At 42.1% G+C, this 15,597-nt stretch overlaps 1 long non-coding RNA gene across 2 annotated transcripts; it reads left to right on the top strand.

Moving 5' to 3' along the window:
- The first annotated feature begins 823 nt into the window (after positions 1-823).
- LOC137610979 (uncharacterized) lies at positions 824-5,875 on the top strand. 2 transcript variants are annotated; one of them, XR_011038576.1, is made up of 3 exons: positions 824-1,632; positions 2,181-3,253; positions 5,599-5,871. It is a non-coding gene; the product is annotated as an uncharacterized lncRNA (long non-coding RNA). The 2 variants fall into 2 exon arrangements; XR_011038577.1 differs by having other exon boundaries at positions 838-1,632; positions 2,181-2,323; positions 3,010-5,875.
- The last annotated feature ends 9,722 nt before the right edge of the window (positions 5,876-15,597 follow it).

Here is a 15,597-nt window from a genome sequence, read left to right as displayed (position 1 = left end):
TGCAGACTTTTAACACAGTGGAACCTTAATCATTGAGCGTATTTAGAGCTGCTGTTATTCTGACTAAATAAGATATATCCGTCTAGACTCGCTGATGTGTATTTGGTAGAATTAACATCATTAACTTTGGTGTGCGTTAAAATGACGTGATGATTGACTCGTGTCTGGCTTTTGTTTGTTTCTAACTTGATGTGTGTGTTTCTCGGTGTGTGGTCACTGTTTGTGTTTGCTTACAGGTTGTTTGTCCAGGTGTTTGTAGTTCTCTCCATTGTGTTCTCCTGTTTGTATTTAGGTTGCATCTATTGTGTCAAAATGGACAAAGCGTTCTCACTGGTGTCTTGCTCGCTGCTCGTGTCATATTGTGCTCCCCCCTGGGCCTGGTGCTGGCACCACTGCTGACATAGAGCTTGTTGAAAATGACTGCTGGCACACAGATGAGAGTTAATCCCAATAAGGGTCTGTGGCAAAGCGTTCACACCCAGAGGGTCCTGCACCCGCCACCGCCGGACGCCTGTGAGAGATGAGGTCACATTAGGGGCCTGTATGAAGCCCCTACACCTACACAGCATCCTCATCCTTCTCCACGCACGCAGCTTCACCCTTCTAGTACAACAAACCAGACAATAGAAGGAGGTGTGTGAGGGCTTAGAGGTCACAGGGTCGGGGAATGCTACATCTCTACTTCTAAGATCAACCTTTAACTGTTTGATAATCTGCCGCCACAGGCTCCAACACACCACCGCTGGTGTTTCTGACTGAAGACTGTGAGCCAGTCCTGCCGTTGGATGTGTGTGAGCTGATTGGGTGTGTGTGTGTGTGTGGAAGGGGAGTCAGTCAGTGAAGGAGTGGAGATATAACTAACAAAAGGTCTTTATATCCACCCTTCACTTAAATCCTCACTGAAATACTTTTTTCTCAAATGTTCATGAAGTTTGCTTTAATCTGTAAATTGTTAAACGTGAAATAACTTTGCGTTCATCAGAACATACTGCACATTATCCCCAAGTTCCAGTTGTTATCTTGTTTACACACATTTGTTTATTTGATCCAGCCCCTCTCCACCGCTGCACTTCTGTATATCAAAGACGGCACTGCAGAGCGCAATTGAAAATGGCTACCGTGGAGAAAGGTCTCTCTCTCTATTTTCAGCGCGAAGAGGCGGAAAAAAAGAGACTCTCTGCTCTCCTCTTAGATCTATTTAAATAATTGAGGAGTAAACTGACAAATTAGGCACCTTTATGGACGCCCCTGGGCTCTCTCTGGGGTCCTTCAGTTTCCCCAATTCAAGAGAGTGCCACCAGCCACAGGATAATATCTCTGTGTGCTTTGAGAGGAGGGGGAGGAGGAGTGGGGTAGTGGACCAGGAGGGGTTTCGCCAATCAAGCGTGCCACACTTCCTCCCCCAGGTTCTAATTTTGTGCCACATTAAAGAGCTCGGCCTCCATTTAGGACACAGAGAGGCATTTTCATAATTTGCCGGGTCTGTCGACTAGCTCGGGGTGCCTTTTTCCCCCCTCTCTCCTCCCTTCTCCCTCACTCCGTGTCTGAATGGAAGGCCTGGGGAGGAAGAGGGGTAATTCATCTGCCTCCTTTTAACCAACTGGTTTCAATTCTGCATAATGTTGCTGCTAGGTGTGTATAACAGCTAATATTTATCTCTTTAATAATTCCGTATTAGACCTGAATAATATTTGCTATATAAAAGCTAACACTGCTTATTGTCAGTTATACAAAAACTCTTCCTGTTCATTCGTGTTCCTTTGCTGTGTAATTTTTTGTTGTCTTTAGACTTACAGAATACGGTGGCTCTGATTGGTGACTGTACCGCCCTGATGCTCACACTGATAAAATATGTGACAACGTTTATAGATGGTGCATAAATCTAGGTTAAAGTTGTTTAATTTCCTTTCGCTGACACCATCCATTCTTGCACTACAGCATGTGTAAGCAATGATTCATGTGTGATTGGTCACATAATTCACAGTCTCAGGGGGCATTTCATCACTGACAGACAAGCTAATCTAAAATCCCCCCAATTTACAAATGAAAATCCCGCCATCCAATTGAGCTAATAGAGGGACTTGAATGGGATAATAAGATGTGCTGTAATACTGTGTAAAAAGCCTGTAATGTTGTGTTGGTGTAAGAGGCTGTGTGACTGGATGTTTGACTGTTTGCAGTGATTACAGCGGCCTGCGGGCCTGGCGGCAGCTCCGCGGCTGGGACAGGGTGCCTCTCCCTGGGCAGGGAGATACGCCTGTCTGCCCCCTTTCTGCTGGAGCTACAGGGACCGACCGGGATGTCAGGAGGGGAGAATGTTCCCGTGAGCGTCGTCTGTCTTCCTCTCTGTCTCTTTCTGTCTGCCGCTCTCTCCCTGTCTGTCTCTCTCCTTCATTCCCTCGTTCCCGGTCTCGTTGTGTCTGTGCTATTGCAGCGCTTGCAGATGTGCACAAACAAGGGAGGATTAAAGCAAAACGAATCTAAACAGACAAATGGAATTAGAGTGATGGGTGTCGGTGGGCTGGTTCACAGTGATAAACATAATGATGCTCGGTATGTGCATGTGTGAGTGTGTTCCTGTGTCTAGGGGATTATCAGTGGTTAGGTGTGTGGTGTGTATGGCTGGGTGACTGCTTCTGGGTGTCTTTGTGTGTTTGCCTTTCTGTCAATGTTTTTGTAATTATGTGTGTGTGTTTACTTGGTGTCTACTTGTGTGTGTCATAAATGTGTTTCCTCCATTGTCTCACAAAAACAAAACTGTGTACCCCCTGCATGTGGGTTTTCTGTGTTTTCCTGTTGGTTGGGGTCACACTTCCTCCTTGTCTGTCGTAGTGTCTGTTCGTATCCATGTTCTTTAAGCCTGCATGTCTCTTGCAGGACATCAGAACTCGTCACCTAATATTGACACATGCCTGGAAAGATGTTTGTGCAATATGATGGTCTTGTAAACTAATCTTGCGTAATGCCCTGTGGTGATGTTGTGTCGGTAGACTTGTTTTCTTGTGGCAGAGTTCTGTCTGGTTGTGAGCTGAGGAGGTCAGGAGTGTGGAGGCACCAGCATGGGGGCCAGTGATCAACAGCCGGGGGCTCCCCCGCCGAGGGGCTGTGGGATTAGGGCTAAACCCTGCCCTGCCAGATGGGCACAACACATCCGCAGCATTCTGCACCAGGACCAGCACCTTTAGGACCACACATCACCTGTCCCCTTATTCTGTGGAAGCAAGGCAACTGGAACCATGGTGGATATTCAATGGTACCCTTCCCAGAGTTCAATAAAATGACATCATCACAATAAGTTTGAAGTGTGCCAATTTTTAGATATTTTAAAGATGCTTTGAAGAATCTTCTTTCCCCTGTTAACAAAGTAAACAATCGTATAATCATATTTTTAACTAAATGTTTTGTTCATACCTGCCGAGTTAGCGAATGTATCATCAATCACATCTCTGGACCAGACAAAATGGCAGCAGAGGAGACGACCGAGACGAGGAACTCTTCAAAGTGTCAGCTAGTGGACGGTCTGGCTAGTCAGCAGGTTCAAGGGCATCGCAAATGAAACTTGCAGGATTTTTTGATGTGCTATATTTCAGCGCCACGGGCTACACTGAAATGATAAAGTGAGTGTGTGTTTGTGTGGAGGCATGTGTGTGTTGGGGACTCTGGAATCAGCGGTGTGAAGTGATTGCTTCCTGCCTCACTTTTGGTGCACACAACTGTCACTTTATTGTTTCCACTTTAGTTCAGGAATCACCAGATCGGTGACTGCTGTGGCCGGAGGCTCATGTTGTCCGGTTGTCTAACAATCCATTCCATACTTGTGAATGTGATGTCTAAGGAAGGAACCACTTCAAAATTTGACCTAAACATCCACTTAGACTCAAGGAACTGAAACAAATTTATAGGGTGAAGGTGAATTTCACTGTGGCATCACAGAAGAAGCTTTCCTCTTTTCTACTTTTCTTTTTACTGTAAATATGACAGATATGGACAAAAATGTCAACTTTGAAGCCATCCTGTTAATTTGCCTATTTTTCAGCCATTTGTTATTGATTGTATATACTGTATGTGCTTAGCATGATGAGGAAAGTCAAGTTATATGATACCATCCCACAGAAGCTATGAGGCTTCACATATGTAAAAAAGAAGTGGTTTGAACTTTCCAAAAAGCCTTTCCATGCTTCCAGTTCAACAATCATGCCAAAAGCACTGACTACTCAGTAGAGTGCAGCATTAACCTGCTTTTAGGTCTTTGTGGTTCTTCCCCACCTGGTTGTACTACACAGGAATCCCCTGGCGTGACTTACGAAATCATCTCTGTATTAGTAGAAAGCAGATTACATGAATAAAATGTACAAACAAATAAAAGATTACGAGCTGCGAACATGTTTCAGTCTAATGCCCTTTCAACAAGCAGTGCTCAGCACAATGCTTTCCTGTCCCCGGGCTAAGTTTGGATTTTCCTCCCGATGTGAAGGCCTGTTGGCCGGCTGCATCTCAGACCAAGAGCACCACCTCTGTTCTCGGTCCGCTGGCCCGTCTCCTCCATCGGCATTAGTTAGACTTTGGAGTTCAAGTGACACAGGGTTTAAAGACGGATCTTTTTAAAAAAAAAAAAAAAAAAAAAGAGGGAAGAAAGACTCGCTGTTGTTCTTGAAAAGCTGTGTTTATCCAGGATTAGAGACACCAACATGTTAATAATTGTTTCTCACAGAACTGCAAAGAAGCACTTTCCTGTAATCCCCTAATCAGGCATTACACCTCTGAGCGAAGCCACAACGCAGGCGCGTGGTGTGTGTGACGCTGCATGCCCACATTGTGTAATACCCCCACATCCGCCCCGGGACCACACCTTCCATGTACAAACCCACCTGCTCATCCATTCCCCCTCTGATAACTTGAAAATAATATAAAATTGTCACAATATGAGACTACGGTTTTGTTTTTGTTTTGTCATTGAATTCATCATTTTATTTACTCAACAACATTTCCTCCCCTCTTCAGGATCATTGTTTTTGCTTTGGATGATGATTTTATTCTGATAGCCCTAAAAGTCCACTGCTGTCAGGCTAGTCCCCGCTCACTTCTGTTCCCCTGAGGAGGTGGAATGTGCTAGCGATCCTGATGCTGCCAAGGCCGTCATGTTGTTGGTCAGGATGAAAGCGGTATCATCTGCATACAGTGGAGCATGAGCCGACATGAGCTCACTGTACCTGCTGGGATGATGAGAACCTGGGGCTTGGAATGTGTCACCCAAGTCGTCAACATTGGGATGTGTTTCATGCAATATTATTACAAGAAGGTTTTTTTTTCCCCTTTAAGACGGGCTGACGTTAAGTGATCGTTCCGATCCACCATCAGATTTTTGGTTGCCAAGGTTGCACGTTTGTTTGGTGATGCTCTTGTGTCCTCCACCACCACATACGTGTTTGTCCACACATTTGCTCATTTAAACCACCCCCCACTTCACCGTTTCAGGCTTTCCATTGTCACATTCAGTCTCTGTCTTTACCTTTGAATCTTTCTGCGTTCGTTATCAATGTTGAATTGTTTGTTTGTTGTTCCCCATTCTCTGCCCCCACCCCCTCCTATTCCTTGCAGGGCCTGGTGGGAGAGTGTGATGAGAGGATCGGCAGGGATTAACCTGGAGAATTTAATTAGTGGAGCTGTCGTTGCTGCCCTTAACATTTCAATCTCGCTGGGCAGGCTGGGGCCAGACCTGTGGAGGCCAGCAGCTGGGGAGGGAGATGGAGGGCGGGGGTCATAAAGATCATAAAGACCGTACATATGAACTTGGAAAAAAAAAATCATAATAATGACCATGAGAGGGAGCACTTCTTTTTTTATTGTCAGGAATATGAACATGACCTTTGGCATTGTTTTTACATGCTTATGATTTATACAGTTTTTGTTTTCAAATTGTGGCTTTTGTGTATTTGCTTGTGTCATTTTTTTTGTGTTTGCTTTTATAAATTTGTACTCTTCATGTTGCGTCTCGTTGGCCTTGTGTTGGTGACTAATAGATGGGGGTAGCCAGTGTGACCTTGGGGGAGTAACCATCCAATCAGAAACCACACTGTTGCATTGTAATCCTGATGCTTAAGTCCCCATTAACCCATCTGGGACCCTAAAACAAGATTCATCCCCCCCTTACACACTCATATATGCGTTTTAGAAGCATGTCCTGCTTGTGCCTGCTAAGCGTGTGTGTGTGTGTGTGTGTGTGTGTGTGGGACATGTCCATGTCCAGCAAATTAAAAAACCCCGCTATAGGAATTTCACCAGGTCCCACAGGAGCGACCAGCACCCATCCCTCTTGGAGGGCTGACCTGCTGGTCACTGGTGAATCCCCTGTTTGTATTCCACACACACCCCCGGCTCTGGGGAGCGGTCCCAGAAGCCTCCTGTGGGACTGCTGATAATTTAACTCAAACATTATGTCCTCGCTTGTTTGACACCCATTTAAAGCTTCTCCATCACGTGTGTTTGCTACAGTCCACTGCCGAGCCTCGCCGCGCTATCAGCGTCACCCCCCAACCCCCCTTCAAAAACCAAATCAATTTTGTTTGATCAGGTTCCTCGTGTCAAAACAATTGATTTTTCTATATGAACGCATTTGGTGGACCGCTTGAGTGTAAGTTAGATGCCTCTTTGATTATTGAATAACAGAGAGGATATCAGTGCCCCCCCTCCCCCCAGGATGCATCCCTATCTTCCCAGCATGTCCCTGCTGCTGGTGCAGGCCTGGCCAGTGTCAATGTGCCACTAATTAAGGGCTCTTAAAGAGCGATGAAGCGTACTCATTAATGAACTGTAGCATCCTTACTGTCCATGGAGTGAGGGGGGGGACGGGTGTTGATTCAGTTTGAGGGTCCAGAAGGTCAGGACAAGCCGGCTGATAAAAGAAATAAAGTTAGTTATTTTACGGTTGATGGTAAAACTTTTTTTTTTTTAAAACTCTGTAAGAGGGACTTGAATTTATTATTTATAAACACTTTATTCTGTTTTTTTAACGCCTACAAAATAAGATGCACTACCCAATTCTTGGCTTTGTTATAAATATGTAAAATAGTTATTATGTGCAACCCCCCCCCCAAAAAAAACCAAAAAAAACAAGACAAAAACGCTCCAACTGTTCACCTCCCTGGCATTTGTTTATTCTTTTTTAATGGAAATGCAAAACACAACAAATGGCTGTGTTTGTCTTTATGAAAGTAGGCCAAACAACCGCTGACAAACAAGGGTGGTGGTGGTGGTGGGGAGTTGTAGGTCAGGGCGCCACAAGCCATGTGTAACCGTGCCTGACGGGGGAGCATGACATGATGTAGTGAGCCACAATAGACACAATAACATACAAACACCCCTGCCAGAATGATGTAACATTGTCTAGACTAAACAAAAACACACGCATGAATAAATGAGCTTGCAGAGCAGGCAAACAAGGGGGCAGACAGAATAACAGAAAATTATAAAAGACAGTCAAACATGCAGCTTTTAAGACAATTCCAGCTCCACAGGCTGCCGGTGTGATAGTCGGAGCAGATCCATAGAGGTCAAATAGGGTTGATTAAAACGTCGCTCTCTGCTGGAGTTCATAACCGAGCCCTGTCCACAGGGAACAGATGGGGGCAGCTAATCACTGGTCGTTCTAACTGATCAGTTTTATTCATCTGTGAACTGATTTGAGTGGACAGAGACTGTGTAAGAGCCAACTCTGATTCAGTGGAAACTCAAGTTAGTGTGTGTTGTTTGACCTTCACTACAGAAGCCTTTAAAAAAAAAAAAAGAAGTGAATATTTTGATTCCTTTTTTAACTGATTATTGAACTACAGACTTGGATCAGCTTGGAGGATGCTTTATGATCTAAGTTTTGAATTAATGAGTTTTATGGTGTCGTTTGTGCACTATGACAGATTGCATTTACACAAACAAATGTGCCATTGTTCACAGCAAGGCTCAGCTCAGTTATTTAAACGTTCCTTTAAACGTTCAAATCAGACAAATAAGTATGTGTTCCAACGTGAATTTCATTAGCCACAGAAGTTGACCTATTATTACTTGGACCAGAGTTTATTCATGAATAGACCTCATCTAATAATAATAGATGCAATTGTGTTTAAATACCCCCCTCAAACACACGCACGTCATATTCTTTGTCTCTTGCTCCCTTGTTTGGCATAATTCCCCAGGTTAGACACACATGCATACACACACACACACACACACACATGCGCGCACACACAGCAGATGCCCCCTGATGCTCATTCACATAAAGCGGGCACGTGATCCAATGCCCTGGGTCCTCCGGCCTGCCAGCCTCTCGGCATTGTGTTCCCCTGGGCAGGCAGCCGGCCTCCCTAAATACCCTTTTGTCTTGGGTGGGATAATAACGCAGTGGCCAAGCCACTGGTGTGGCACGCGCACAACCACTCATCCGACCGGTCTGTGACCTAAACAGGTGGATAGGAGGGAAGGGCTGGTTGTGGTGGGTGGAGAGGGGGTAGGGCGGTGTTGCATCTGTCTTCCTCCGCACTCAACGACTCCCAGCGTCGGCCGTCAGCCCATATGGTCTCAGGAGAGAGGGGGATACACAGGCAGGCCCAGGCTAACAGGTGGAAGGAGGGAAAGAGGGATTAAAAGAGGTAGAATTGATCAGGATGGTAAGAATTTTGAAACTGTTGAATTAGCTGTCTATGATGGAGGAAGGAGATGTGGAGACCCCACAGAAGTTTTCACTTTAACCCATGAGACACAATAAATGTTTGTGTGTGTGTGTGTGTGTGTGTGTGTGTGTGTGTGTGTGTGTGTGTGTGTGTGTGTGTGTGTGTGTGTGTGTGTGTGTGTGTGTGTGTGTGTGTGTGTGTGTGTGTGTGTGTTTAAGCTGGGAACACCATCTCCTTAACATGGAAACAGGCGTTTGTGTCTGTTTCCATGCATTTGGGTTTTTTTTTTTTAAGTGAAAATCATTACATTTCTATATTTAGTTTATTTAATGTGTGAAATTAGGCAAACAAGTTATTTTATTTTCAGGTGGAGAGAATACACCAGTGAAGCATCTTTGGTCCATTTGATCATCTTTGGGTCAATGAATCTTACAGCAGCCACTAGAGGTTGTAAAGTGATCACACTGCTCTATAAAGTCCCGGGTTTGACTGGACCCCATGTTAAACACTTGAAATAACACTTTATGCTTTAATCCAACCCCATCAGGGCTGTACCAAGGGATGATTGTTAATGTCTTATCTCTCCTGTATGAAAAGCAGAAAAGGCCAATGATATGTTTTATGTGGGTAGTGGTCATAGCAAGGACAAGATGAATACCCCACAGAAACACTGAAACTTTTCCTCTTAGAGTAGGAAAAGTGAATATGGAACAAATATCATTGTACGTGTTCTAATAAACCAGGACAGTGATCCAACTTGCGATGCCAGAACTCTAGAATTTGCTGACATAAATGGGCTGCAGTCATTTCCATTGTTGTCACCTGAGTTTTCCTGCTGCAATGAACTAAACTCTTTAGGTGAATGTAGGAGCTGTTAGTAGCCACTGTCTAAAATACATTAAAAATCACCAGGAGCTCTGTAATATCTGGACTCTGTATTGATGGTATGAATTACACTGACCGTCACTGACACTGTTAACCTAAAGGGGAACAATGGTAGTTCAGCTACTGTGGGTTGAAGATGAAGGAGAAGTGGACAGCGGATTCTCAGACAGAAAACAAAGAGGAAAGGGATGTCCCAAGATCTGAAAATAGCTTGATTTTTTTTTTTTTTTTTAGTTCATTATTGCCTCAGTGAAAGGGCACAACAGAACTGGAGGAGCTACAAATGGAAAAATTAGTGTCTTACCTGCCATTCTTGGCTTATATAAATAGAGAAAATAGAAAATGAAAAACCAAGGAAACAAAAAAGTGGTTTGACTTTGAATAATGATCCTGAATCAACTTGGGCGACATGACATGTGGTTACATGAACTACAGTGGAGTCATGTTGCTAAAGATATCACAATCTGCTTAATCAAAAATATAATCTAAGGTTTAAGAATATGTAAACTTTTTTTTACATTTTTGAAATACCTTGTAGCTGGATTGGAAATGCCCCCTCCCACCCCACCCTTTTTTTTTTCTCCTTATTTTGCACCATTATAATACTATAATGCACAGCAACTTCTTCTTCTTGTTGTCCTTTCGGCTATTCCCTTCAGGGGTCTCCACAGCGAATCGATTGCCTCCATCTAACCCTGTCTTCTGCATCCTCTTCTCTCACACAAACATAATGATCAAAAATACAGCAGCCTCTAAGAATTTCCTGAAAAGTTAACTGCTTAACCACAGGGTTATCTTAAATCTATTGGTTAAACCGTATGAATCATGCCAAATATATACGTATGTACGTTATTCATTGAAAACCACATACCCTGTTGGGTTCCTCAGGGTTCCGTATTGGGGCCTCTACTGTTCCTGTTCAATGTGATAGCAGGAAAGCAGCGAGTGAAACAAAAAGTTTGTTTGCACAAGGAATTTTTGTTCTTTGAATTTTAAGATGTCCAGTGTTTTCAACTTTGTTTATCTCTTATGAGAGAGAAGAGGATGCAGAACAAGCATTCAGAAACGAGGTTAGATGGAGGCAATTGATTCGCTGTGGCGACCCCTGAAGGGAAAAGTCAAAAGGAAAAGAAGAAGTTTATGTGTTAAGAGATGACTTTTGATTTTCTTATGGAGGAGCACATTGGAAATACATATGTTTTACTTTATGTGATATCAGAGATTTTCATTCATATTTTTGTGTAGTACACATGCAATAACTTTTATCAAAACAAATCAGTGAATTAGTAACTGCCATAACACATCTGTAATATAATGCATATGTACTTGGAAGCCTTCTTTTTATCAGTACTGTGGTTGATGTGAACAACGGTGACCTAAATCATAAATTTCTGCATGTCAAACCTAAACAACAAACTGAGTGTTTCTTTAGAATGAAATCACTGATTATAGTTTCTGGCTGCTGGCTGAAAAGTTTCTTATTGAGGTATTTTTTTTCCAGAAGTTGAACTATGTTAGAAGCTTGTGTAATCCAGAAGCCTGCTTTCATGTATTCAAGGCACGTTGGAAGAAGGCATACACTTGCGGGCCGTGAATCCAAAAGGCTTAGCTCCTGCGCAGTGACACCCTGAAACAGTTCATTGATGTACAACACTCAATGAAACATTGAAATAAGCCAAGAAGAGATTCTGCTTTTGGACTCATTTGCCTTTTCCTCCCTCTCTGCTCTGTAGCCATGCCATTCTGTCCTTGTAGGTGGGGCGGCGGTCCCCCAGCTTTCATCTGTTAGGTGTCGCTGATGAATTCCTTCCGTAGACAGACTCAACAGAAGAGTGTTTGCAAGAAATTGAGCGATAGTGTTTGTTAAAAAGATGTAAATTAGGACTCAGGGCTCAATACGTACACCTATGTGAAATCTTATAGGGGGGAGTCTTCTGGGCTCAGAGGGTTGATGAGAATGAGAGAAGTGGATGTTTCACATGCTACTACACTATTAAATATCATAATGAAAACCACATGTACTTATGAAGCCTAAAGACACCTTAAAGAATAAAAAATAGTGTCATGTCACATAGAAATCCTGCCTTTTATAAATTAATTGACTTTGCTCAGTAAATCCCACCAAGGATTAATGGGAAATTAGTAAATTATATTGTTGAACTACTTTTTCTATTCTGAGATATGCTGTGGAGCCTGCAAACAAAATACTGGCAGAATGGAGAGAAACTGGCTCTGCTCACCATGAAGTCATTAAATTTGTAAGCTATTTGTGATCAAAAGGTGTGTTTGAGGCCATTAACTGTGGAGTTTGATCATGGCTTATATACAATGTCAAATGTCAGGTGCTCCTGCTATTTCCCCAATTTTCAGTCAAAATTATAAAGCAGAAGAGAATACCTGTAATGAAAAGCTCGCTATGCAAATGATATTAAATGCCTCCGCTGACGTTTGTGACATTCTGCCTTGTTTCTGACTCAACTTTGCTTTGCTTCAACTCAAGTGGGATTATTTGTGTCTGTCAATCGGCTGGGCTCCGACCACTGTCCCTGATGTTCAACATTTTATTGACCAAACCATGAAGAAAAGCTTTCAGCTTGAAGAGTCACCACTGATGGTTTAAATAACAGCTTGAAATAACGCGGTCTTTAATTTCATTCGGTAGAAGTAACAGGAACTGACATAACATGTTCATGACACCTGAACAAATCAATTCACTACCGGAGGCCATGAGACGCAAAGTTTTCAGAGCAGGACCTTTAATTTATAATTCTAATGTCAACATGAAAGCCTGTGTTGATGTTTCAAATATATTTTAGCAAAAGAATATTTATTTTCTCTGTGTGGTTCCATTGCAAAAACAACATGGATTATAGGTCCAAGAAATAACTCCTTGGACTAATATTTCATGCCTTTACTCGCTGCATTTATTAACATGCTGTTATGCAGTATTCACATTGTCTGTTTTGGGTATTATTAATGGTCAGTTAGGTGTGATTACACTCATTATTTAAGCAATTGCCTCTGCAACATCCTACTGATTGAGAGGACAATGTCGCCATTATTGCATTTCATAATCCGCTAAATTTGTTCATTTGATGACGAACAGGGAATATTTAATAGAAGGTGTTTGATGGACCTGTCATCTAAATATGTTATGATGTGATCAGACAGAAACAGACCGATTATAGCTGTTTGTTGGCAAAAATATTGATACTGAATGGTGTCTCCCAAATTCTTCAGCTAAAATGTTTTAAATGGATGTCCACTAGGTGAGTGTTAACTAACTAGGTATTAACTCGACCCATAAGCATTGCAGTAATGTGTTTTTTAACATATGCGGAGATCTGGTAATCTTCTTATGGTTTTGATTTTTTTTTTCTGTGCTGTTAAATAGCTTAACAAAAAAAAAAAGACTCAGTAATGGAAGGTTGAATCCTCATCCATTGCCCTCCTCCCACCTACTGCAACTTGAGATAGGCCATCAAGTGGCTAATGAACTGATAAGCTCTCTGTGTCCTGTGGGGCTTTAGAACATCATAAGCCAAATATTTAGGCACATTTGATCTGACTGTATTTTTTAAAAGCACTTAAATGGGTAAAGGTAGAGTCAAAAGTAAATTACATGGGTTTTTCTTCTACGGGATGTAAAAAGTAGTTCAGGCCATGAGGGGAACTGAAACAGCACTTCTGATGATGCACGTTCTGCGATGGCTGCTTTTGCAGAAAGAGTTTGTGGCCCTTCACTTCATCAGACCTCCATCTTTTCAAGCTTCTGCTGTTATTATCAGCTGTGGATCTCTGTAAATCCATAGATTTATGTGAGCAATCTGAGAAATTAAAATAACATGCCTTTTAGTGCGCTTACTCCAAATCTTTTTAGACTTCATTTTTCAAAACATCTAAATCTGTTAGGCTACATGAAACCCTTTTAATTTAATCTCTGGCGAGATTACCAAATTCACTGATGACATCACAAATTTAAATAATTTCAGAAAATGATCTTATATTAAGGAAAACGAATTGATTATCTTCTATTATCTAATGTTATTTATTTTTGTTTTTATTAGCAGTCGTATTTTATCACATTATGGTATTTTCTGTTTATTCATCATCTCATTTTAGTGTGTAAATTAAAAGTAGATGTGCATTTAATCATATATGAAGTAGACAACGCCTTTCAAAGTTGTGCTATTAAAAATGAACTGATTTGCCTGAAGAAACCTCATTTTTATTAATTTGCCCCATATTTCTGAGCGGTTCTCTCTCTTTCTCTCTCTCACTCTCTTAATAATAATAATAATAATAATAATAATAATAATAATAATAATAATAATAATAATAATAATAATAATAATAATAATAAAATGTAATGAATAAAGCTTTGCCCATCTGTCATCACCATACTTACACTTAAATTTCACTGAAACTTCCTGCAACGACATGAAGCTGATTGCCTTGACTTTCTTCTAAGTGAGGTGAAAAAAAAAATATCATTTTGTAAATCAGATGTCTTGTTGTTGGGGGGGGGGGGGGTAGTCACCTCCTCCCCCAGCAGGCACCGCGGCCTGCATCAGCCTCCAAACGGGCCCGTGGTTGCGCTGGATGAGGCTTGTCGGCGACCGACCGGACAGCAACCAGTCCGGGAGCAGGACCGGGGGCGCAGCGCAGCCCGCTGCTAGACACACACCGGGGGGGATTAAACCAGCCTCGGCTTGCCCCATATGCTCCTGAGCACCGCTCTGCTCATGATTAAAACTGTATGCTTTGTGGAGGCCGGCGCGTTTAATCCTCCTCATGACTTGTGCGCGTTGAAGGTTACAATAACAAGTAGGAAGAAGGCACTTGTGTGTCAGCTGATTGTGGATGTAGTGAACAGTGAACTATCAGTGAACATCCTTTAAAATGGACATTTAAAGAAACAAACACTATGGGGCTGCTTTATTCCCACTGAGCTGGAGTTAAATAAATATTTAGATATGTGTGGTTTTTTTTATATAACCTTCATCATTTATTCAGAGGAACATTTTCAATCAGGCGCACCGAGATGAAGATGACAAACGTCTTGAAGCTGAATCCAAATGAGTCAGATCTCTTTCCTCTTCAACGTTGCTGTCATTTTTTTCTTCCTTCCAGTCAGGTCTCTGCCGGTTATTGGAATATTTTTCTACATTTAAAAGTGATCTTAACACACTTCTTTCTTCTTTCTGCTGCATCAGCCGGGCTGGAGGAACTGTTGACACTGAGAGGAGACGCGTCTCATGAATATTCATTCTCCTGTCATTGTTTCCAAATTCAATCGTTGCATTGTTGAGCGCCATAAGAATATATGCGCAAAAATCTATGAGTAAAAACGGTCCTCGAATTTTATGACGCTAAAATCGGCCCTGCGTGATAAAATAAATGTCAAGTGCAAATTGTATATAAACAGCTATTTCTGCGTCACCCTTGAATAAGTTATGGATACAGGCTATTGTGTAATTAAGTCTTTCAAAAGTACAACCCAACCCCCTCAAGCGCACACACACAATTTTTTTTCTTCTGTCCACGCAGGAGTGGAATCAAAGTCGCTCTTCTCTTTAACGCTTCGATTATTTCAAGCAACGCTTTTAATTAGTGCGCAGCTTTAGCGGAGAGTCCAATGAAAGAGAGATTATTGGCAATGTCAAGGATACTAATTGAATGTTGGACTTCTAACAATTAGCCCACTGCAGAGCCATGTCGACTCATTACGGATCCCACAGTCGCTCTGACTTCACTGTGTCATGTCGAGAAGCTTTGGACGTCAGAGTTGGAGCAGATACAGTAAACACAACCCCTCAAATAGTATTTTAAGGAATAAAATCCACCCCATATCATACAAATAAATCCAGCCACCGGATGAGAGGTTTTAGTCCTAAATTAGTAGCCTCGTATTTTCATGATTTTACAGGAATATTATGGATTCCTTTCTATGAGTTCAAAAATAAAGCGCTTAATGTTGTTTAAGCAGTGACTCGAGTTTTAGTGGTGGCTTTCAGATGACTCACAATCCTGCGTCATATTTAGGATACAG

The sequence above is a fragment of the Antennarius striatus genome, chromosome 17, assembly GCF_040054535.1.
Source record: "Antennarius striatus isolate MH-2024 chromosome 17, ASM4005453v1, whole genome shotgun sequence".
NCBI lineage: Eukaryota > Metazoa > Chordata > Actinopteri > Lophiiformes > Antennariidae > Antennarius > Antennarius striatus.
Note: the sequence above shows the minus strand (reverse complement) of the source record. Positions and strands in the feature narration are given on the sequence as shown.